The sequence below is a fragment of the Odocoileus virginianus genome, chromosome 2 (assembly GCF_023699985.2).
Source record: "Odocoileus virginianus isolate 20LAN1187 ecotype Illinois chromosome 2, Ovbor_1.2, whole genome shotgun sequence".
NCBI classification, from domain to species: Eukaryota; Metazoa; Chordata; class Mammalia; order Artiodactyla; family Cervidae; genus Odocoileus; species Odocoileus virginianus.
The window spans coordinates 75,238,388-75,264,115 of record NC_069675.1 but is presented as its reverse complement, the minus strand read 5'-3'; positions in this window follow the sequence as shown (position 1 = coordinate 75,264,115).

The window sequence follows — 25,728 nt, the reverse complement described above, 5'->3', positions numbered from 1 at the left end:
TGAGCAGTGGGTTCATGAAATTCAGGGATGTCCAGATCGCTAAAACACAGCTCCTGTCCTCAAATAGCTCATAAGTTATCAGAAGGAGAGAAGAAAGAGGCTCTGATGTTTCACTATTTCAATACCCAATAGAAGGAGATTAGCAAGGGCTGATATACCTTTAATCTCGCAGAAGATTCACAAAGGACAATAGAATCAAAAAGTATGGCAGGAGCCCTGAAACCCAGAGGAAGGAAGGAAGGGTTCCCTGGCTCTAAGGGGATGGGAGGCGGCAAATGGAAAGAGCTCAGGTCCAGGACAAGGCAAGGTGAGCTGTGATCCTGGCTCCTCCAATGACCTGGGGTTGTGGGACAAGTCTCTTCTCCTCTGTGGTCCTGGTACCCACATCTGTATAATAACAGGTTTCGCCTGGGTGATTTCTGAGGCTTGCTCAGTACTGACCTATAAGTCGACAGCTTGGACAGGAAGAGTGTTGATAACTCTGTCTGTGGGTTGGAAGAACTGTCCCATGCCCAGCCCTCTCAAAGCACTCAGACTGTACCATCAAATTCTGTGAAAGCTTGAATCTGTTAGTTACTCCTCGGCCCAGAGATTTCTGAGGCAGATATGAAGATGAGAGACAGAGAGAGACTTAAACACAGATATAGATTCAGATACAGAAAGAGATTTTGCTTTAGCAATAGGGACAGATTCAGATATAGATATTTAGATTTAGAGGCAGATAGAGACACATGTGGGGCTTCCCCAGTGGCTCAGCAGGTAAAGAATCCACCTGCAATACAGGAGATGCAGGAGATGCAGGTTTGATCCCTGGGTTGAGAGGATCCCCTGGAGAAGGAAATGGCAATCCATTCCAGTATTCTTGCCTGGGAAATCCCATGGACAGAGGAGCCTGATGAGCTACAGTCCACAGGGTAACAAAGAGTCATACACCACTGAGTGATTAATCACAAAAAAACATAGACACATGTATATAGACATATGTGCACATATATGTATGTGTGTGCATACATGTGAGTGAGTGCATGTGCCTGGATGCATGTGCATCAGACTGAGCTCCTTTCCCACAGCTGAGGACGGAGGTACAGTACTACCAATTTTGAGTTCATTTCCTACGTGTATCACGCCAAAATTCTATCCATTCTTCAAAGAAACTCCTCCAAAGAGCCTTCCTTGACCCACAAGAAAGGCTCTCCCTCATGTGAATTTCTTCAAGTTGCCATCTGAACCATCCATGACCACAGAATAATGACTAATTATTTAATTATCACCTCTGGAATTGCACCCACAAGGTAGAAATTAGCATGCCCCCCTGCAGAGGCTGCCAAGGACAGCTGGGCTTTGTGCTTGACTTGGTGAAGGAGCCAGTGACCAACCCGCTCCCTCTGTAGAAGAGACCCCCAGCAAATGCTCATATGCAGAATTCCACCATCACAAAGTGAAATTCAACCGATGTCTCAGATCACACACCAAAATTAACTCAAGAGTTTTTTACAAACTGAAATACAGAGCTAAAACCAAAAGAAAAAAGAAAGCCTGAGGGGCAGTATTTAGAACTGGGAAGCAGGCAAATTTTCTCTAGACAGAGTACAAAAAGCACTAATCGTAAAAAAGCAATAAATTAGACACGCTCTTTAAAAGACATATAATGATGAAAAGACAAACCACGAGAAAATATTCACAATGCATGTATCCAACAAAGAACTGGAATTCAGGTTACATTTTTTAAATTCCTGGAAATGAATTTTTAAAAGACAGTCTAAAAATGGGAAAAGACTTAGACGCTTAACAAAAAAGAAATGCACTTGACTAATAAACATAGGAAAGGTGTTTAACATCATTAGTGATTAGGGAAATGCAAATTAAGTCTACAATGAGTTACCACTACACATCCAGTAAAATAGCTAAAGTTAACAAGACTCTCAATACCGAATATTGGAAAAGATGCAGAACAGCTGGGTCTCTCATACTTTGCTGGTGGAAACATAAAATGGTATGACCACTTCAGAAAACTGTTTGTCAATTTCTCGTAAAATTAAACATCCACCTACCCCATGACCCAGTGATTTTGCTCCTATGAAATAACCCAAAGGAAATAAAAACTTAGGTTCACAAAATGACTATATGTGATTACTCCCAGCAGAATTATTTGTAAAAGATCCAAACTTGGAAACAACCAAAAAGTCCTTCAAAAGAAAAATGGGGAGACTTTGTTGGTGGTCCAGTGGCTAAGAATCTGTGCTTCTACTAGAGGGGCCGCAGGTTCAATCCCTGGTAGGGGAACTAAGATTCCCCATGCCACCTGGCATAGCCAACAAATTTTTTAAGAAGTCAATTTTTAGAAAAGTCATCCCTTTAAGATTTCCCACGTGCCTAGCTTTCCAGTGACTGAAACCACTTCTGTTACTGAGTGGGACCCTATGGGGCCTTCCCCCACAGGCCTTCCCCATATCCTCTGCTTTAGTTCCTCTCTGAAACATCTAAATAACAGAATTTGGTCCATAGCCCACCAGGCTCCTCTGTCTATGGGATTCTCCAGGCAAGAATACTAGAGTGGGTTGCCATGCCCTTCTCCAGGGGATCGAACCTGGGTCTTCTGCATTGCAGGCAGATTCTTTACCATCTGAGTCAAGTGAAACCATAACTTAAACACTTCCAGGCCTTGTCAATCTCACTTTGCACCCCCCCACACACAAAGGCAGGGACCACTCCCCTACTGTTTAGATCTCTGATGTTGATAGTGCATATGCATATAGTGGTTTCAAGGAACCCACCAGAATGATGGGTCCAAGCAGCCTGGACCAGAAGCTTCCAGAATCAGTCTTCCAGAAGGAGTTGAAGTCTTCAAGCAAGCAGCTGTCCTACTCCAGCCTCTCCTCCCAGGGAAGGCACCAGCTCTCCTCCTGGGGCCTCGACTACAGAGGGAGGCCCCATAAGTGGGGGCGGGGGGGCCTTGACCTGCTGGCTCCTGGCTCCCCCACCTACCCCTCCAGGCAGAGAGAAATCCAAACAAAAGCCCATTCTCACAGGCAATCCTTCCAAGAAAAACCAAGTTCTAGAGATGCCGGGGCTGGTGTGAATAAGGAAAAAATGCAGAATTCCAAAAGACAAGGTCCAAGAAACATTTCTCCCACTGAGTGTGCTATGAACAGAAAGAGGACAAGGAGGTGGACAGGAAGAAACCCCAAGGCACCCACAGCCCAGGAGGGGGTTGATCCCTAGCCATCACTGATGTTCTTGGACATATTCTGATTTTCAGTGACCCAGGAGGTGCCCCGTTACATTCAAAATGTTCAGCCCTACACCAGAGAACCTCTCACTTCTGAGCTGGGCTTCCCCATCTGTGAAATGGGAGTAACAACACCCACCCTGCCCACTTCTCTGGGATCAGAGGGACTTCACAGGAAGGAACATGGAAGTACTTTGTGGATTCTGAGATGCCCTCTGAGATCACTCTGAGATCACAGCCGTGATCAGTGCACACACCATCTCAAGGCTTTTGGATATCTGTATTTTATAAAAAGAAGAAGAGCCTGGGTTGCAATTCTGGCTCCAATATGCTCTAACTGTGTGGATTGGGAAACTGACTATTTCTCTAGCCAGCTTCCATGTCTGTAGAATGAGAATGTTAATATCGCCCTTAAAGTTTGCAGCACAGATTAGAAAGATTCTAAAGATATAAGAGGAGAAGGGGACGACAGAGGACAAGATGGTTGGATGGCATCACTGCCACAATGGACATGAGTTTGAGTTGGTGATGGACAGGGAAGCCTGGTGTGTTGCAGTCCATGGGGTCACAAAGAGTTGGACATGACTGAGAGACTGAACACAAAAGATGCTTGTGAAACTTTTCAGAGAATATCTGGTACAAAGTCAGCCTTCAGCAGCTGGGAGTTGTTAGGATCCATACTGTGAAAAGGGATTCACCCACTCCTACCTCTTTCAGTCTTTCAAGGAAGAAAGTAGCAGAATGCTTGGGTTGGCCAGATAAAAATCATGCACAATGGCTCAGAATTTTCTGGAAAAGTTTGTTAAGCATCCTGCAAACATTAAGAGCAAGTGCCATATGCTGAGCCCCTCCTCTGGGCCAGACACTGCTCAGAGCCTGTTGGATGGCACTCATGGAAACCAAAGGAAGCAGGCGATGTCAGCTCTAATGTCCAGAGCTGGGTGCTGAAACCCGGTGCCCAGGTTCACACAGTCAGGGTGGCAGAGGCAGCCACCCATGGGCAGGACCAGCTGGTGACAGGAAAAGCACACTCATGCAAGACTGTCTGAGATCACAGCCTACGTTCTAGGGCTGCAGTGTACTGGCAGGCTGACCACATGCGACCCTACAGTCAGCTGAGAAACCCCAATCAATCATAGGGAACACAGCAGTCTTGGAAGCCAGGCAGAGTCTGCACCCTGGGGACTCTTGATCAGCAATCCACACACCCCCACATTCTCCACTGACCTCTGGAAACAGTGTCATCTTTCTCTCCCATCTTCCACTCTGCTGGAGATGTTAGCGAGGGTACAGCCAACCAACAGCAGCCAAGGGCCATCCACATCCCACTGGATGGGCCAGAAGATGCCTAGGAATAGTCCTGGATGCTTGGGCTACTTGCTGAGCCTGGGGGAAGTGGTATGGGCGGGGTGGACAGGCGGTGCAAGGCAGCAGGAAGGAGAGGTGGAGTATTACATCCCAAATAACCCCAGAAGTAGCCTTTGGAACTGCAGCCCAAAACAGCATCCAAGGGCACAGGCTGGCACAACTCTGTCTCTTGGGCAAAGGAAGAAAAACAGAAGAGGAAGCAATGAGGTGTCGATCAAAAAGCAGGACCGCCTCCTTTCCTGGCAGAGCAATGCTATCAGGAGAGGAGAGCCCAAGAATCCAGAAACATCCCTGCTTTGCATCCATTTCAGTTGCTTCACTGTTGAGGAAGACTGTTGAGGAAGCCCAGTATTTCTGTTTAATGCTTCAGCTGACACTAGCTGAGCACCTACTGTGTGCAAAATGCTGAGGTGGGTGCAGGACACAGATACAGGCAGAAGACAGTTCTCCCCTCCTGGAAGTCACCATCCAGGAGGGGAGGACAGTGCTGTGGATACCAGCGACTACACTGCAGGGCAGGAGAGCCCACGGCAGGTGCCGCGGAAGGACAAAGCTGGGCCTGGCTCAGCCTTGGGGGACAGGGTAGATGTCCAGGGTGGGCAAGGCCTGCACAGGAGATTGGATGTGAGGGAGGGTTTCCAGGCAGAGGAAACATTGTGAGTCCAAGCTGTGTGGGGAAGAACACGTAGGTTGAGGAAACTTCTGAAAGTCCAGTAGACTGGAACATAGAAAGCAAAGGGCAAGCTGTATACAGCATGAGACTGGACACATGGGCAGGGCTATGTACACATGGGCAGGGCTATGCAGGTTGTACTAAAAGTGAAAGTGTTAGTCGCTCAGTTGTATCCAACTCTTTGCAACCCCATGGACTGTAGCCTGCCAGGCTCCTCTGTCCTTGGAATTCTCTAAGCAAGAATACTGGAGTGGGTTGCCATTCCCTTCTCCAGGGGATCTTCCTGATCCAGGGATCAAACCCGGGTCTCCTGTATCGCAGGCAGATTCTTTACCGTCTAATCTACCAGGGAAGCCCCAGGTTGTACCATGGAGGCTAAATTTTAATCTCAGAGCAATGGAAGATCATGGAGGCAGAGGCCAGGCTTGGTCAGATCCATGCCTCTCACCACACAGCACTGTTTAATTAATCAAAATTAAATAAAATGTAATGTACATCATGGTGACTATAGCTAATAATACTGTTCGCATGTTTGAAAGTTGCTAAGAAGATAGATCTTAAAAGTCCTCTTTACAAGGAAACAAAATTTTATAACTATGAATGGTGATGGATGTTAACTAGATTTATTATGGCAATCATTTCACAATAAGCATAAAGATTGAATCAGTGTATTGTACAGCAAAAAGCTAATATAATGTTATGGGTCAACTATATCTTTTAAAAAAATTTAGTTAAAAAAAATTAAATAAAATGTAACACAGTGCCTCAGTGGCCCCAGCCATACTTCAAGCACCCAACAACCACCTGTGGCTATGACTACCATAATGGTCAGTACAGATCTAGGGCATTTCCATCATCCCAGAGAGTCCTATTGGACAGGACTGCTCTAGAACTGTTCTTCTGTGTTCCTGGCCCAGAAAGTGAATGGGAGGGAAGGGGGCTAGTGAAGAGGAGCAAATGATGCCAGCCTGGCACTCAGGTAGAAGTTGGATAGAACCAGGTTGGAGAAACATTTGAAGGGAGACAGGTTGGGACTTGGTAAACAATGAACTCGGGTTTGGGTGGGAGAAGGATCTGGGGAGGTCAGTAACAACCTGACCTGGTCATCTAGGGGCTGGAGGAGGGTAGTACTCAGAGAGAAACGGAGGAAGAGGTGTGGGAGAAAAGTGGTGACGCACTCAGTCTTGGACCTGCTCAGTGTCAGGTGCCTACAGGACGCCGGCCACGAGCTGGGTCCAGAGGAGTGGCTTCTGGGCGTCTGCAGCTTGGACTGGGAGCTGTGGGTTGGTGTGGGGGAGATGCTGGTGGCTGGGCCTTGAGGCTGCGCTTAGAGACTGGCTGTACCATGAACTGTGATCTGTGGGGCCAGGGCCGGGGGTCAAGGACAGAACTGTCCAACTGGGCCGTGTCCCAAAGGGGCCAATGACGATGGGGTGTGCAGCAAAGAAGAAAGGGTCAGGACCACAGACACAGGCCCTCCGGGGGCCACAGACAGTCTTGAAGAGCCTCCCTCTTGCCCTCAAGAGTGGACACTGTGTCTTGGGGGCACCAGGGAGCCCAGGCAGCATCAGGTGCCCTCAGGCTGGTCCCCACCTCAGGACAGGGGAACAGAGCACAGAAGAATGTTGTTCTCCAAAGCCACTGGGACACTTCCTGCCAGTCCACGTAATTGAGTATTACAGTATTTAAATTACAAATTGAAGATTATTTTTACAGGTGTCATTTTAAATATAACATGAAATTTCTTGACATTACATCAGCCCCACCACACAAACAGCTGCTCCAGGCCCGCCGGCATGTGTGAGGCACATGGCTCACACTGGCCACGCGGGGAGAGTGTGTGTGTGCATGTGTGTGTGTGTGAGTCACTGACCGGGGTGTGTGTGACATGGGTGTGAGAGTCCATGTGACCGGGAGCAGGAGTGTGTGAGGGCGTGTGCAACCAGGAGTGCCTCTGTGTGTGGTTATGAACACGAATATGGATGTGAGGTGTGAGTGTGAGTGGGGGGAATATGTGGGTTTGTGTGTGTCCACGTGAATGAAGACATGAGGGTGAGAGAGAAAGAGAGAGCCCATCACAGGATGCTCAGGGCTCACAGGTGACGCCCCCCAGCCTGGCCGGGCTCTGTCTCCCTCTAGAGACACCAGGCGTTCCAGGAAGTGGCCGCTTCTCCGCTCCGGGCCGAGGGGCTGCAGAAGCGGCCCAAGGTGGTGCTGCAGTGCCCTCCAGTGGACAATGCCCCCCCCAATCCCCAGCGAGCTGATGGTGACTTTCCTATGCCCAGAGACCCCAGACCCCAGCTTCTCACTGCCCACCCACCGCGAGTGGGGCAGGAAGAGCCTGCCCTGAGGCTCCCTGGGGTCCCCCAGGGGCAAAGACCTAGGGGAGCTTTAGTCACGCATCCAAGTCTCCATCTGGGGCTTTCTGCCTGCTGCTGGGCCAGGCACACCCAATCCACCCCTCTCCTTCCCACCACGGGATGCCCCCACCTCAAGGATCCACACCAGGTGGCGTCTCCCAGCAAAGTTCCCCTGAGACCCCAGTGAGATGAGCCCCCTCCCCCAAGGACACTGGGCACAGCCCTGGGCAGGATGAAAAGGAGATGCTTTACAAAGGAGAAACTGCTTCTTGGCTCTTTCCATAAAGAAACTGCAGGGGACTTTGGGGAGAGAGAGGGAGAAGGAGAAGATCCAGGACCTGCTGAAATCCTGCTCTGAACGCTTGTCTGCAGAGCAGGGCGCTGTGCTCGAGCCAAGAGTGTGCAACTCAAATCCAGAACTGTCCTAGGAGGCTGTTGTCAGGGTGGAAAAGAGGGAGATCTCAGGGAGAGACTTAAACCTCATCAAAGAAAGCTCCCTGGGCCCCGACACGGAGCACTGTTATTTGTGGCACCAGCAAGTGCCCGCAGGTCAGCTGGCTGCTTGTGACCAGCAGCACGAACAGCACGGAGCACCATCCAGCCAAGTGTGTGGCCCAGTCACAGCTGGGTCTCCCAGGCCGGAAGGAGCTGTCACTAAAATGCCTGAAGGATGGGAAAGCAAGGACAGCAGCCACAGGGGTGGCTGGAGAATCATGGGACAGTCACCTGCCCTGACTGCCCTCTCACCATCTCTGGCTACATTCCTTCAGATGGTCCGGACTTCAAATGGTTCAACGTAACAATTTTGCCAGGCAGCCATGTGATCACAAGGGTACACAACCAACACACATACAATACTCTACCCACACGACCATTCTGTTTTTCACTTTTAGTACAGTATTCAATTAAAAAAAAAACCTTGAGGAGATGTTTAACACTTTACTATAAAATAGGCTATGTGTTAGATGATTTTGCCCAAGCTATAGGCTATTGTAATGTGTTCTGAGCACGTCTAAGGTAGGCTACACTAAGTGATGATGCTTGCCGGGTTAAGTGTATTACATGCTTCTTCAATTTATGATGCTTTCAATTTATGATGGGTTTACTGGGACGTGATCCCATCATAGTCAAGGGAGATCTGTACCAGTACGGAACTGGGTATCCTCTAGCCCCACCCCCAGCAGCACAGGGGGCCAGGTCTGAAGACCTGTCCCCGCACCCCCCACCCCCCAATCCCCCAGCGACCCAGACTTCTCCCTGCCCTGCCCCCACCCCGGGCTCACTTCAGAGGGCAGAGGGAAAAGAGAAGCATCTGCACAACATGGACCAGAAAAGGGGACGCGGCAGAGGAGCCAGTTGTCTTGGCAACACGTCAAATCCACACCATGGGACTGAGCGTACAAACCAAAAGTCTCCAAGAAGGATTTCTCCTGGCTGTGTCCAGCGTGGCCATGGATGTCCAACCCCAAGCCAGGTCCTGCAGACCTGAGAGGTCCCTTTGCAGGCTGCGGGCCTGGGCCGCTCCACTTCCAGCCGCTGTGGGAGTCCGGCCAGGCCCTCCCACAGTACAGCGTTCCCCTCACCTCCCACAAGAGCGGCAGGATGTCAGAGCCAAGGAAGATGGGTCCGGTGAGGAGGGCGGAGACTCAGAGAGCCCCACCGCACAATAAAGTCAAAGATGAGCGTGAAAAAGATTTGCCCACAACACGCAGCAACCCAGTGGCCACCACCTCCGCTCGTTTCCAGTTGACCTCTTCCAAGTCTGTGCCCTTTCTGATAATGGTCTTCTCTGCCTCTCTGGGTTGCTCTCTCTTGCCTCCATCCATGTATCTATCATGGGAAGTATATGAGAATGTTTCCATGATGCAAATACATCAGATGATGTCATGGTTCAAACTTGGCCTCCTTGCGAAGCTCTGAGTCCCCACCTGCCCCTTTCTCACTGCTTTGAGCATTGAAGCTTTCAAATAGGTATAAAAGTTGCTGATGGCCTTATACCAGGAGAGACGGTGTAAGAAAGGAGGCTAGAGACACAGGGGACAGCAGTGTGCACGTATAATCTAAGAAATCAGTATCATCACCACTGTCTCTAACGGTTATTGATGTTCATGGATGTCAAGCCTTGTGCTGAGTGCTTTACACAGATTATCTCATTTACATTTTACAGCAAACCAGCCGGGAAGGTTCAACAGTTTTCCCACTGAACAGACGAGAGGGCAAGGCTATGCCAATACCACCAGGCAACACAGCCTTGCCTGCTCCCCATTCCAACTTCTTCATGCTCACCAGTGTCTGATCCACATTTTTTTTTAAACTGTGAAAAGTGACTCATTAGCAAACTTAGGAAATACATGTAGTGAGTCACAAGAAACACTTCAAAATGAAAGAATAAAAGTAGAATACCCCAAGTGTATCTTACACAGTCAAGGTAAACACGGTCACAGGGCACTTTTGTTCCAGTTACATATGTGTAAACATTTATGTATATGCATACACACATAGGATGCAATGGGATATGATTTTAAACATATTTCTTAATGTGATTTCTTAATTTCTTAGATCACAATAAAAAAGAAAAGCATTAAAAGCTGTTGTCCTAGACTCTCCATCCAGCCTCTGAATTCTCTGTTTGGTTCTCCCCACTCTACACGTTCCAGGGGTCGCTTGCCACCCCATGGCTTCCTGCTTCCTGCTTCCCTGGTTTGCTGAAGAACAGCCAGTAAGTTCCATGGAAGCTGCAAGTCCGTCCTGGCAAGCTGACTAGCAGGCTGCTAGGGCAGAGACCTAAGTATGCATTCTCCTTCTGCTTCCTGCTTCAGTGAGGGGCTTCTGACTGCCCTGCAGGACTGACGTTTCCCAAAAGAGGCTTAATGGCTCCTTCCTCTCTGAGCTGGCAGGTTAGTGCCTTTGTCTCCAGAATTAGCACAGGTGCCCCTGCAGGCAGGCGTCCTCATTAAGCTATTTTCTGCATCTTAATCCCTTAAGGGTGGCTCCAGGGGACCTTTCAAATAAGCACTTCATTTGCAGTGGCCTCTCCAGATTGGAAAGGGTGGTCCCAGTTTCAGCAGCAGAGGGGGAGGGAGGCCTGGTCCCCTCTGAGTTTTCTGTGCCAGCCCACGACAGCTGGACCAGATCACAGAAGTAGAGAAGTCAGGGAAAAGGGGGCATCTCTCAAAGCCTTTTCCTTTCCTTGAGGCTCTCAACTTGTTCTTCACTAGCACAGCAGGGTTTCTCCTAGCCATGGACAAGCCCCAAAGCAGTAGCATGACCCTCTGTTCTAGGCTGCTCCTCCTTGTCTGTGGGGAAAAGATTTACTGATGGTGACATTCCAGGCAGAGGGGATGGTATTGAATAGAAGATTCCTGAGATCACCCCACACCAATGCCCACCTACTTCTCTTCTGGGACCCACCCCCATCCCTGTTCTCTGTGCAGCTCTGGGCCCAATCTCCCCCCCAACAGCCTCCCAATGTTCCCAGAGCACATGCCAGGAACCAGGCTGAGGAGTCACTTGGACCAGTCACCTGGATTTCACTTGCCATTCTCCTGGGGATGCAGGATCCCAAAGAGGACATTTATCAATGACAAGTTGGGGGTACTAAGAAACAAAGTCAAAGGTCAGAGTTAGGACCACCAAAAATCAGAAGAGAAGGGGACTTGTGGGCAGAGAGGTTAAAGAAGTGTAAAATTCCTAGAAATAGGAGCTGGACTGAGTTCTTAGAAAGGACATGAAGAGGGTCTGCAAGCAGTGAATTGGGGTATAATATGGAGGTCAAGCCCCCTTCCCTACTGCCGTTGTTGTTTAGTTCCTCAGTTATGTGCAACTGTTTGCAACCCCATGGACTGTAGCCCACCAGGCTCCTCTGTCCACGGGATTTCCCAGGCAAGCGTACTGGAGTGGGTTGCCATTTTCTTCTCCAGGGGATCTTCCCAACCCAGGGATCAAACACAGTCTCCTGCTTGGCAGGCAGATTCTTTACCCACTGAGACACGTGTGAAGTCCCTCATTTCCTACAGCTGCCCCCAAATGAATAAATAAGTCCCCCTGGTGGTTCAGACAGTAAAGAATCTGCCTGCCATGCAGGAGACCTGGGAAGATCCCCTGGAGAAGGGAACGGCTACCCACTCCAGTATTCTTGCCTGCAGAATCCCATGGACAGAGGAGCCTAGTGGGCTATGGTCCATAATGTCACAGAGTCAGACAAGACTGAAATGACTTAGCATGCACCCATGCCCACTCTAATATACACAAACAAATTTACCCCATACCAGCTCTACTAGTGTTGTGCAGAGTGCTGGAATTCAGCAGTGAATCAGATACAACCTCTATACTCAAAAGTTGACTAAGAAGAAAAGCAAGTACAAATTTCATTTCAATAGAACTTGATCAGAGCTAAGACCAGAGTATGTACAAGACATGATGGAAGCTCAGAAGAGGCACCTAACTCCACTTGGGGGCCAAGGAAGACTTCCCCAAAAGCTGCTAACTGAATTGCATCTTAAAGGAAGAGGGGAAATCAGCTGAGGAAAAGAGAGAAAAGGACACTCCAGACCAAGGGAACAGCATGTGCTGAGGCAAGGCAGCTAGGAACCATGAGAAGCACGGAATGACCTAGAAACAGGTCAGGACAGCTGGAGAGAAGCAACACTGAGGGCTGCCCTCCTGAACAGTCGAAGTATGCTGGAAGGAGGGGGTGTGCTTGCGTACTGAGTCGCTTCAGTTGTGTCTGGCTCTTTGCAACCCTGTGGACTGTAGCCTGCCAATCTCCTCTTTCCATGGGATTCTCCAGACAAGAATACTGGAGTGGGTTGTCATGCCCTCTCCCAAGGGATCTTCCTGACCCAAGAATCGAACTACGTCTCACATCTCCTCCATTGGCAGGTGGGTTCTGTACCACTAGTACCACCTGGGAAGTCCAGAAGGAGGGAGAAGGGGAAGCAAAGGAGGGCTTAGGACGTTCGCACCAGATCTATTCCTAAAGAAGAGAAACCCACACCGGGGCCAAAGAAAGGTGGGCATCTCTTAATAGGGGTGAGGGACCAGGAGGAGTGGCATTGGGCCCCCAAGACTGAGGTTATTGCTCCTGCTGTTGCTGACATCTCTGCTCCCTGGAGGTGCAGCCCCCACCAGAGGACCCAAGGCCAAGCATACCAAGCATCCCTCCACAAAGCCTGTTCTTAGCAAAGGTTTTCCTATGACCTTTCTTGGAGAGGAAAAGACAAACACTCTTCCCCAGAGCTGTTCCATATCCAGTTTTCCAGAGAACTCCTCCCCTGCTGGCATTGGGAGGGGGTGAGACCCCCAGGGATCTGGCTTAGGAGAAGTAACTGAAGGAAGATTTCCAGGGAACAGGGAAGAGCGATCTGATTAAAGGCTGTCAACTACGAGGTTGTCCTCAGGGCAAGAGCTCTTGGCAGGAAGTCTCAGTTCATTCAGGTTATTCCACTGGCAGACCCTATTTTTTTTTTTAATGGGGGAAAAAATAACCTCCAGAGATGGTGAAACGTAATTCATTAAGACCACCACAAAGCATGTATTGAGTTTGGAGGGAAGGTGAAGAAAACCCCAGCAATTTCACACATGGAAAGGCAAAAGCAAATTTATCTATGTCTCTGACACCTAAGTATTTTACAAGTATTTATAAAATCCAATATTTGGGGGACCATTCTATTTTTGCCCATAAATCTGAGCAAGATATAAATAATTAAGAGAAATTAAAGAACAACAGATATAAAATGAAGACTAATTTACTAGGGAAAGCAGATGCTTCCAGGGCATGTGGTTGCCAGATCCCTGTTCCATCATTGTCTCCAGCAGATGCCGGGACAAGCAGCTCTGATGGGATTAGAAAGAATCACCCTCTTGTCTGAGCTCCAGAATTCTCACTCTGTGACACCCTAGCTCCCATGTGACTCCTTCTCTTGTCACACATCTGTGTCTTGCTTCTGAGAGGGACAGTGAATACCTTGAAAGCAGGGACCATGCCAAGAAATGAGTCAATGTGGGTTTCTAGCCATCTAGTCCTGACCTGGAATCTCAGAAAGACATGTCACATGGACACATTTGACAAGTCCTGCTCCTTCTGCCAGCACTTCTGCCTGGTTCCAGGCTTTCCTCCCTCTGCCACCATCCCAGTGCCCATTAAGCCCAGTTACATTTTCATGTAGGTGGTATGTGCTTGGAAGGGGGAAAACTGCAATCCCCGCACCCAAAGGGAGCTGGGCCAACAGGGGACCCATAAGCCTCCTCATTCCAACCTTCTGCATGGACCCTTTGATCCGAGATCTCAATTTTGTTCAGGATGTTCCTGAAAGCTTTAACAGCTCCTGTAAATTAAACCTACGTCTGGTTTTTCCTTTTTTTTTTTTCTTCCTTTATTTATTCCACAGCTATTTTAAAAATTCAATGTGGAGACAGAGTCATGAACACCTGCCACCTTCATAGGTTTATCCCAGTGAGGAAACAGGCAAGGAATTGAACCCAGGTATTGGCTAGGTTCAATCCCTGGGTGGGTAGAAAGGAATGGCAACCCACTCCAGTATTCTTGTCTGGAGAATCCCATGGACAGAGGAGGCTGGTGGGCTACAGTCCATGGGGTGGCAAAGAGTCAGACACAACTGAATGACTAAACACACATTGACTGGGTCTCCTTCCTTGTAAATCGAATTTGGCACACACCCAATTGATCCACCCATTTTGGAAAGTTCAGTGGCTTCTCTGAAATTCCTGTGTATTCCAAGGAAACTGAGCCCCCTCATGTTGGTTTATCTACCTGTGATATCCTTCCTCCTCTGAATTCTTTCCTCTGTGTGTTACAGCTGTTTATTTAATTCCACCATGGAAGAGACCCAGACATGAACCCACCTCCCTTCCTGGATTTATACCACACACTCACACAAGTCCTTAGCATGTAGGGTAAATTTTACAGGAGGTTTGGGGGGGTAAGGGGTGTTTATATCTCAAAAATGCCTATAACTTCCATTGAACATGAGTTATACTCTTGGCCAATTTACCATGGCCAGCTTTCACCAAATTCTTGGCCAGTTCACCATGCTGATCAACCAGCCTCTCCCCACCTGATTCCCCCAAACTGTCTACACTGACACCTGTATTCTCACCTTGTTCTTATACATAACAGTTTAGCGATCTCTTTGGTTTCCTTGCCTCCTACTAATCCAGGTCCCCAGCGTTACCTTCTAAACCAAGAGCTTATCAAGACATTTTTCTAAATAAAGTCAGTACCTTCCTCAAAAGAAATTCTGTACTATTTATGAAGAAAATGTGTCTTCTACTGCAAAGATAGGCATTGACTACAGACTGATCAGACTATGGTGTGGGAATGCATTGAATGCTCTGAGGGCACAGAGGACAGGCCTAGATTGAGGAGACAGAAAAGGTATCCGGAAGGAAGTGCCATCCCAGCTGAGACCAGGGAAAAGGGTAGAATTAGCCAAGGAACAAGGCAGAAGCTCAGGAGAACAACAAAGTCCTAGAAGCAAGAGAGAGCTTGGCACATTCTGGTATCACAAGAGGTCCACAGAGCCTGGAAGGCATAGGGCCTGCCGGATGGGGCTGGAGAGTTGGGGAGGGGGGGGGGTGTGGCAGGGTGGGGAGGCTGGGCCAGGCTCACCTTATTGGTCAGACAAAGAGGTCTGGACTTGATCCAGGAGGCAGTGAGGAACCACTGAGAGTTTCCAGCAGAAAAGTGACAAGGCCAGATTTGCACTTTAGAATGATGAGCCGTGGCTGAAGGATGAGAAGTCAGTAATTGAGAATCAAGACTGGAAGGAGGGACCAGTGGGAAGTGATGACTGTGGTCCATGTGAGAAAGATGGCAGTGGCCTGGACAAGGGAAGTTCTAGTGGGAAGGAAGAGAGGGAAACAACTTTCAGAGAAAGGGAGGGACTTCCCTGGCAGTCCAGTGGTTAAGACTTCGCCTTCCAGTGTAGGGGGCACAGGATCAATCTCTGGTCGGGGAGCTGAGATTCCCACATGCCCCAGGGCCAAAGGACCAAAACATAAAACAGAAGCAATATTGTAACAAATTCAACAAAGACTTTAAAAATGAACCATGTCCAAAAAAAAAAAAGTTATAAAAAAGAGAGAGAAAGGGAGCTGTCATCTCTTGATGCAGAGTATAAAGGGGGTGGTACTGGACAACTCCAAGTTCTTGGAACTGGGAAGTGAGGAGGCAGGCAGTGGTGTTTGCTGAGTTGGGGAACACGGAGGAGAAGCAGGGAGTTTGAGAGAGACTCACCTGCCTCTCTCCCTTACGGTTACACAAGTCACATGTGTTCCCATCTTGGCACTACCCCGGCTCTCGAAAGTCACCAGACAGAAGGGGACTCAGCAAGGCCTAGACAGGAAAATGCAGCTATATATTTTTCTCAGACACCATGAGAAACCAGTGGAGAAATCTGCTGGCCATGGGGGGGCCCACCCAGTCTCAACACTGCCCTGGTGACCCTCTCTGGCCCCAGTGCTACAGCCTCGCTCACAGGAGATCTCCAGGTCGGACCGCAGCTGCACCCATCCAGGTCTCCTGAGTTCGAAATCACACACTGCAGCTTTCCCCCGGCCTGAAAGGAGACGCCTTCTTGTTTGTTCTCTTCCACACACAGAGCCATTCATCAAGTCCAGGAGAGCCAAGCACAAAGGTAATATCACTTAGCCAGGCTGCAATTAGCAGATTAGCGGCTTGTTGCTCTTGTCGTGTGTCCCACACTATGACCTCACGAAGGCCCAGTGCGTCTCCACACAGGGCTGCTCCAGGAAAGGGCCCATCGACTTCTCTGGCAAAAAAATCCCCCAGCCTGTCACCGTGAGTTTCCCTGTTGTAGAGCTAAACTACAATTGATGTTCTGTCTCTATCAATTTCTCAGGAATGCTGGGACGCGAGCCCAGTATTAATGAAGACAGCAGAGAGGAAGGCATGAGATTGGCCCCACTCCAGAGCTGATGGAGAGCGTGGATACTGAGTAATTCCCGGAGACCTGGAGAGGCCCGAATGAGGCAAAACAAGCACGCCCCGGGGTCACACACAAGGCTTGGTGGGGCAGACAGATGCTGAAAAGGCTCGGGAGAGAATTTCTGCTGGGAAAAACAGCCTCAAGATCGTCCCTTTTATCATCACATGTCATTTTCATCATCCAAGAAAGGTAATTTTACTCCAGATTAAAAGGATATCCTCATAGGTATATGCATATGGTAGTACACAATCACACACAGTCACACACATGCAATTCACAAACTCTCACACACAGAGTTTATAGGACACATTAGGGGACCAGGATAAAGCCAGAATTACATTTCAAGAAGGGGGCTGATGCTATAACCCCGTATGTTTGGGCAAATCCCTCAGCACCCCTCAGGATGGCCTCTCCAATCAGAAGCCCTCCCAGGTCATGAGCAGGGGAGGCCTTGATTGGCATGGGAGGCCACAGTGGTATCAAATTAAAAGTCAATATGAGGCTTGTCTTCATCTCAGTTTGAAAAATGAATAGAAACTGGTCATAGGCTCCTGTTTCTCAGACAGTGCCATTTGGGGGCTTCTGGTTTCGATACCTTTTCTTAATCACATATAATTCCTTAATCCTTCCAAACTGACCAGCTCCTTTTAAGTTTTAACTGGCTCCAGTGAAGCTGGAACAATTCTGCTAAGCCATAAACTCTATCAAATCATCTTCCCGCCTCTAGGTTGTGGGTCTCTGAGGATCTGGAAAATACAGCAGGCTCCATGGGTGCACAAAGTAACCCAAGGGTGATGGTGGGACAACCCGAACATTGAAGACCGCCACACCTGCCTCACAGATGCTCAGGAGAATCAACGCAGATAAATGGAAAGTGATGTGTGTGTTCAACAAGGGAACTTAATAAGGAAGAGCTGATATTATTAGGGTTGTGAACATTTTAGCACTGCTAAACCACTGAAGTGGTTGGGGGAATGAAATTTATTCATATGCTTCAAAGCCCTCAGTCCCTCCTGGAATGTATAAGCTGTGATAGAACAAAGTTTAACCACTTTTTCCTACTGCAACCATTCCTGAACCACCTCACCAGCAATGTGCAATAGTCACTGTTGTTGTTTAGTCACTAAGTCGTATCCAACTCTTTGTGACTCCATGGACTGTAGCCAGCCAGGCTCCTTTGTCCATGGGATTTCCCACGCAATAATACTGGAGTGGGTTGCCATTTCCTCCTCTAGGGGATCTTCCTAACCCAGGGATCAAAGCCGTGTCTCCTGCATTGGCAGATGGATTCTTCACCACTGTGCCACCAGAGAAGAGACACTACATATTCATAATAATGTAATGCCTTGTACGTGTGCTATGAAGGGGTTTTCACGGGAATTTAATTTATAGAAGTTATAATAACTGTTGTAATGGGGTTGGCTGGAAGGAAAGATGGGAAGAAAAAGTTTATCAACTACAAAAAGAAAGAAAGAAAAAAAGAATGCAGCTCAAGAGAACATAGGTCCTTTACATGTAGTAAACGCTCAATAAATATTTGAAAAGGCAAGTCAAATGAACACACGCATCAGAAAAACAGCATGTCAGGAAAAGTCACTAGACTTACATAGAAATGGATTTTTACTCCAAGTTTGGCCTTTTATACTAGACTTGCAACCTTGGAGAATACTTATGGCTTAGTCCATTTGGGCTGCTATAACAAAATAGCATGAACTATGTGACTTATGAGGGGCTTCCCTGGTGGCTCAGTGATAAAGAATCTGCTGCCAATGAAGGAGACATGAGAAACATGGGTTCGATGCCTAGGTCAGAAAGATCCCCTAGAGGAGGAAATGGCAACCCACACCAGTATTCTTGCCTGAGAAATCCCAGGGACGGAGCAGTCTGGTGTGCTACAGTCCATGGGATCGCAAAGAGTCAGACATGACTGAGCAACTGAACACAAACACATCTTATTTACAATTCTTGCATTTGTTTAATGCATTCCCTTCTACTCCATATTCTGTCTTGTCTAGAAGACGCACATTCCAGGATGTTGCTGACAACAAATTCTGAAACATCCTGATGGACAGGATACCTGGATTCTGTGCATACGTGTTCAGAAGATGCACCCCAAAAATGGGGTTGCCAAAAGCCGGGGTGAAGCCAGCTGAGGAGCCATTGCTGCAACAAGGCTACCCAGACACAAGCCATTGTGAGCACACCCTACAGTCTTGTGAGCGTCCAAGAAACTCTTAAGATTATTTCAAAGCGCAGAAGTGGGGACACTGTGGTGAATGACAGGTAACACTTCGTTATGGGAGAATCCAGGAGATCACAGATTGATATTCCAACTTCAGAGGAGATGAGAAAAAAAAAAAAACAACTTGGACTTCCCTTGTGGCACAATGGACAAGAATATGCCTGCCAACGCAAGGGACATAGGTTCCATTCTTGGTCCAGGAAGATTCCACATGCCATGGAGCAACTCAGCCTGTGCACCACAACTACTGAAGCCCACGCACGCCCTAGAGCCCATGCTTCATGACAAGAGGAGCCAGTGCAATGGGAAGGCTGCCCACTGCAGCAAAGAGTAGCCCCTGCTCGCTGCAGCTGGAGAAAGCCTGGGCAAAGCAATGAAGACTGAGCTCAGCCAAAAATAAAATGAATAAATTTAAAAACAAAAAAAACCCTTATGTTAAAGAGATAGGTGATGACTGAAGGAACCCAGGACTATTTTCTATGAACCAAGGACTTGAAACAGAAGGAGGACCACACCAAGAATTCCTGCCCTGAGCTCTCTCTCTTTCTCAGTGCCACTTTGCATGGCGTTCCCAACAGTTAGAGCTCTGTTCATCCATAGGCAGTGATCCTGGGGGGCATCTGGGGTGTCTTCGTTGCCCAAAATGCTGCTCAGGTACGTTTTCCAAAAGGCCTCACCAAAGCGAGCTCTGTGGATGAAGAGCATGCCCACCAGAACCCAGGCCTCTGATGCCCAGCTCCTCCCTTTTTCTGCCTCCCCATCGTGGGGCTGATCAGGTGAATGAGGTTACACAGGGCACGTCCTGGGCAATACTGTCAGGGAACCTGTGCCTCTGACCACACTTTTCAGTGCTTACCCTGGGCAATGAGCCCTCCCCACCACCATGTTGAATCCCAAAGCACCATTGCCAGTGTCACTTACAAGGTATTCAGGGACTTTCACTGTCCAAGGCCCTGGGTGCTCTTTTCCTCTGGCCCCCTCCCCAAAAGACAGTGGTTACTAGTGTGTGCAAAGGTTGAAGGATGAGACCCAGTGTCCTTAATGCTTGAACTGGGGCTGGAGTCGGACGTTTCCTGCATCAGCTGTGTTGGTGCTATTTCTTCAGACCCCCGTGAACACACATGCCTCAGTGTGTTCCCTACTGCCATCTTGTTGGTTTTTTTTTCCATGTCTCTTTGTCCCCACAAAACCATGGGCAACTGCAGGACAGAGATCAGGTGTCTCATCTCTGTTATCATATTAGGTACTATGTTCACTTTTAAAAAGTCACAATTTTGTTCAGCAAACAAAGTATACTTGAATAGGAGGAAGTGTGGGACATTGTCAGTTATCTCAGAATTGTGGCTGAGGCCCGGAGTGATGGATGAGAGATGCTGAGCATCCCATATTCTAAACACAGAGGCAACCATGTCCCCTCACCATTTGCTTCGAGGTACCAGAACCAGCTCTGCCATCACCAACCACCAGCCTCAGTCAACACAAAAGAGAAATGGAGAGACAGATGGAGTGGCCTGCATAATTAAGATCCAGGGTTCAGGAAGCAATGCCACTCCCTCCCACCAAAGCTAGGGAAGAGAAAGCCTCCAGGAATCACTTGTAAAGGTTGAAGGTTGTTATGGGTTGAATTGTATATCCAACTCCCTAAAAATTCATCTATTGAAGAACTAACATCAATTAGTTAGTACCTCAAATGTGACCTTCTTTGGAAGAAGGGTCCTTACAGATAAAATTAGTTACAATGAGGTCATCCCAGAGTAGGGCAGTCCCTAACTGAATAAGAGTGGTGTCCTTATATAAGGAACACCCTGTGAAAAGAAACAGACACACACACACACAGGGAGAATGCCATGTGGAAATTGGAGTTACTCCGCCCCAAGTCAGGGACTCCCAGAAGGTGGGAGAGAGGCCCAGAATAGATCCTTCCCTGACACCTTCAAAGGGGGCATGCCGCCAGCACCCTGACTTTGGACTCCTGTTCTGGTCTCCAAAACGGTGAGATGATACATTTCTGATGTTCTAAGACAGCTAGTTTGTGGTGTTTTGCTAGGGTCACCCTGGGAACCTAATGCAGAGATATCTGCAGGAATAGGAGACTTACCTCTATTCATTTGTTTGATGTTGCTTTGGTGTTAGAAAACTGGAGACAGTGGTATGGTGGGAAAATGCCAAGAGGAAAGGAGAGGGGTGGAAGTGTCTGTCTGATTTCCTGGGTTCCAAGAGGTACAGACGATGCCTGCTGCCCTGGGGTAGATACGATCAAGAAATACCCAGTATAGGAGGCGGGAAAATATACAATCGATTGGGTGTAACTTAAAGACTGCTTCCTGAGAATGGACCACGAGTGGGGGTGTCAGATCTCAGAGAGACCTCCATTGCCTAATAGAGTCTCATAGGATTAAGCCTTTGACAGCAGGACTCTCTGGAGCTACTCACAGTTCACAAGCCAAAAGGGTGTTTACAGCCAACCTAGAAGACCACATTTCTAAGGAAATAAGGTAGGGAGTAAGGGTAAGGGAGATGCTTGCCCTCCCAGGGTCTTTTAATCCCCTCCCCCTCGACATTCAAGGGACTAAATGCCAACCATACATACACACACACAAACACACTCACACATATACACATTTTCTTTAGAAGTCACTGGCGCCAGATGGTAGGACTAGACATTGCTGAGTAGAATGGGAAGGGCTGTGAGTCAAGTTTCAGACGGAAATGTTTCCTTTTCATTAATTATTAGGAATAAACCTTAAAACAAGAAATAAGATTCTTCTAATAACCAAATGTAATCGAAAAGTTACGGCATCTGGATTAGATCTTGTTAAAGGAGCCACAACCTGGGATGAAAAGAAGATTCCAGATGGTTCCATGAAAAGTCAAGACTGGAAAAAAGTAAAATAAAAACCATCATCCAAGGAACGAGTGGCAACTCTTTAGTAAGCCTGGTACCTGTGCTTAAGATAATGAATAATCATTATCAACTGGTCTCGTTTTTAACAGAAGGTGATGGAGCAAGTGAGAAACCCAAGGGTAGGGCAGGCCTCTCTGAGTGGGAGAGCCAGCAGAAACACGGTCAAGCTCAGCTGAGCTGAGCCTCACCCAACAGAAGGATGGGCCTGAGACAAGTGGAGAAGGAACGGGGAGGATGGATCAACATCTTTCTTAGTGAAGAAACTAGCAAAATCATGTCCCTGGACGGGTGCTTGGGAAGGACTGGTGACTCTACATTCCAGGAGTTGGGATGGTGTGTGCCAAGACCCAGAGAGGGCAGGTATCAGGTGCTGAGAGGAGGGGGTCAAATGTTTTGAATAAGGGAACTACAAAGGAGAGATGGGAGAAGGGAGGCAGGGCCTCCGGGTGGGGTTGTCAGTGCCAACCTAAGTGGGATGGATCCACCTCTGAGCATCTGTTGCCTGAACCTCCGGCATCTGAAGGCTGTCCTGCCGTCACTCTGTTACTCTCTTTTCCCAGTCTGCCCACTGACACTTTGGACTGTCCCTAGGCCGTGATGTGCTGGGTGCAGGATAACCAGGGGGCACGACTAGCCGGGTCTCAAAGACTCGCCAGAAGTCCCAGCTTGACTTTGCCAAGCACCTCAACTGCCAGAGTGCTTGTGGGGTAGATTCAGAGCTGCCCGGGGTGGCCCCTGCCCACAGCCCCCACTCCAGTTGAGGAGGCAGAATCGGCTGTTGAAGCTGATGAGACTGTGTGTTTTCTCTGGCTTCTGGCCACAAGAGAAAAACGCAACAAAGGAAAGAGAAGAAGATATGGATTATTGGCGTGGAAGGCCTAATGACAAACACATTTACATGTATTTCGGCAAGGAGACTCTGCCCTCTCTGTGGCCTATGTGAGTTTTCTCCTGTGTTTCAAAGGGCAAAGCCAAGTACGAGTTACAGGTATAGCGTCTCTCCTCCCAGGGCCCTTGGCTTAACGTGTTTTCGGGTCCCAGAATCTGGCTCACTGTTCCACAGGCCTGACCAATCATCTCCTACATGTAGCTTCTCTATGCGGAGGGTTGGCTGGGCTTCCCCAGAGAACATGGACCTTACTGAGTTCTGGGATGAAAGGCACAAAAGATATCTGCTTTGTTAACACCCATGGGCCAGGTACCAAGCTAAATACTTCATGTATAATGTTTCATTTGCTCTTCACAAATCCCTACACAGTAATGGATCTTATCCCCATTTTAAAGATGAGAAAACTGAGGCTTGGAGAACATACTCTGTTCATTCCCACACTACCTCCCAGTGTGAGAGCAGACCTACAGAGCTTATTAAAGATAATGAAAATTAGGATTCATAGATTTCAGTGCTGAGAAGGAACTTTAAAGAATCTTTCCCAATCTCCTTACCATACAGTTCATAAATCTGAGGTCGGGGGAAAACTGACTTACCCAAGTTTGCACAAAGGTTGGAAGAAAGTGCTCTGTGTGCACTCCAGCCTCCAACCCCATCATAGTTTGGAGACATCTTGAACAAATCCAAGTTTAAGGATAGAAGAAAAGGGCTATTCATTATCAAAGGGGCTGGGGAAAATCGCCCAGCTCCCTACTCCTCCCTGCCCCAAACCCCTGGGTATGGGAATTTCCATGAACATCATAGAGATGCTGCTACTTGTGGGCGATGAGCAAACATCCTCAAATGGTGTCCACACATCTGTCACATTCAGACCCCGGGTTTCATCAGCATCCTGGCAACTGAAGCCCTGACCTTTGCTCTCCTCAAACAAGCCAACGCCAAGCACGCAGAGACAACACCCTGGCCACAGTCAAGAAATGGAAGGACCTTGCGAAAGCTGGAATGTAAATTATAAATTATAAACAGAGTGTCAGTTTGGATAAACTCTTTTAACTTACCAGTGGACCTTGTCCACAAAGTTAATTAGGAGGAAAATAAAAGAAGGTCAGGAGAAACAGTGAGGAAAAAGGAACAGAGAAGCAGCAGGAGGAAAGATAGCAACTAAAAGACTTCAGAGACTGTCACGCAATGATAACCTGGCTGCCTGGAGTCCAGCCAGTGGCTTTTTACAGTGAAATCACAAACCGACCTCATTGCAGCTGGACCAGTAAACCTGGAGGGAGGGCCTTGGCAAGAGGCTGGTCCAGCAGCGATGCTTCAAGGCCAGCAGTGTCAGACCCACTGACCCCCACCACCCCCACTCAGATCCTATCAGTCCTGGAGCACTAAGATCCAGCCACTTCAGGTTGACCATGCTCAGGCCCTGAACTGATGAGAAACAGGCCGGGCCTGTATGAGGCCCCTCTGCCCCATAGAAGGTGAAGTCATTCTGTCCTATGCCCAGGATCCAATGGGTCTAGTCAAATATGCGCCAGGATATGAATAACGTATGTACTGAGGCTAGGGCAGTGCCTAGCACACAGTAGGGGCTCACTATGTGGTAGTTATGACTGTTTACAGTCTATACCAGGCACGGCAGAGTATCAGCATCCTAAAACCTTTTCCCCTGGATACACAGACCCTGTTCCATCCTCCTTTGCAGTTAGGCGTGGCTACGTTTGAGTTCTGGCCCGAGGAACATGGGCGGAAGTGCTCTGCTCCACTTCTCGGCCTGGCCCATTAAAACCTTCCATGCGTAATTCTCCCTTTCCCCCATCTGTCCGCCAGATACAGAAAACCTGGCAGAGCCATCCACAGTCCTCAGGGAGGACAAACCAGACAGGGGAACTAATGTCTCTAAATGAACATGGCTGATGCCACCTTGGAGAGACACCAAGAACGTCACGTTGGATTTTGTGTGATGAGAAATAAACCTTCTCTACTCTACCAAGCCACTGAGATTTGTGGATGGGTCTGTTATAAGCCTGCAATGTGGGAGACCTGGGTTCGATCTCTGGATTGGGAAGATCCCCTGGAGAAGGGAGCGGCTACCCACCCTGGTATTCTGGCCTGGAGAATTCCATGGACTACAGTCCATGGGTTTGCAAAAAGTCAGACATGACTGAGCGACTTTCACTTTCTTTGTTACAAACATTAATATTACTTATACTAACTAAAATGCCTAGACCTTACCCCTGGTTTCCTGAGAAGACTTCACGAGGACTGGAGTCTGGTTCTGACTCCCAGTTCTGATGGAGCTTTGACCTTCCGTCTAGTTCCTGGAAGTGTCCCTGTGAAGTCTGGACAGACCTCTACCAATAGTCCTTTTGCCACTGGGATTGACTTCTTGGCATGACATCTTATCTGCTGCCAACCCAAGAGCCATCCACTCAAAGGCAGGCTGCTGCATCCCACCCCACCCAACTCCATACACAATGGGCTCAGCTGGCTCCTGGGTCACAATGACCATCTGTGCCTTTGCTCATAGGAGGCAACAGGAAGTGATGAAAAGAATGCTAGATCCCAAATCAGTCAAAATATAAAGGAAAAATGCCAAGGCCACACATTATAACATTAGGTCCTAGAAGCACAGGTTGTGATCCAGAAGCAGAGCTGTGGACATATTTATCACACACACAGGAATGGATCAATACCAGGGAGTAGGTACACCTCACCATGGGGTGTGGTTAGCTGGGTCCCAGGTGTGTTTCATTGTAAGTCTATATATTTCCTTCCTTCCCTTCTCTCTCCAGCACAAGTAACAACTCTACCGTTTACTAGCTGGAGACCATGGCCGATCAGCTAACCTGTCTGAGCTTTCAATTTTGTGATGTGCTGTGCTGTGTGTTCGTTTATAAAATGGAGACATGAATGTATTCTTTGCATGCTTAGTTGTGTTGCTTGGCAATCAGGGAAGATGAAGAGGCAGCTCTGGGTAAACTCTGAAGAGGAAGCTCTGTGTGTTGGGGCAGTGTAGGGGTCTCATTCTGCTGCTGCTAAGTCACTTCAGTCGTGTCCGACTGTGTGAGACCCCACAGACAGCAGCCCACCAGG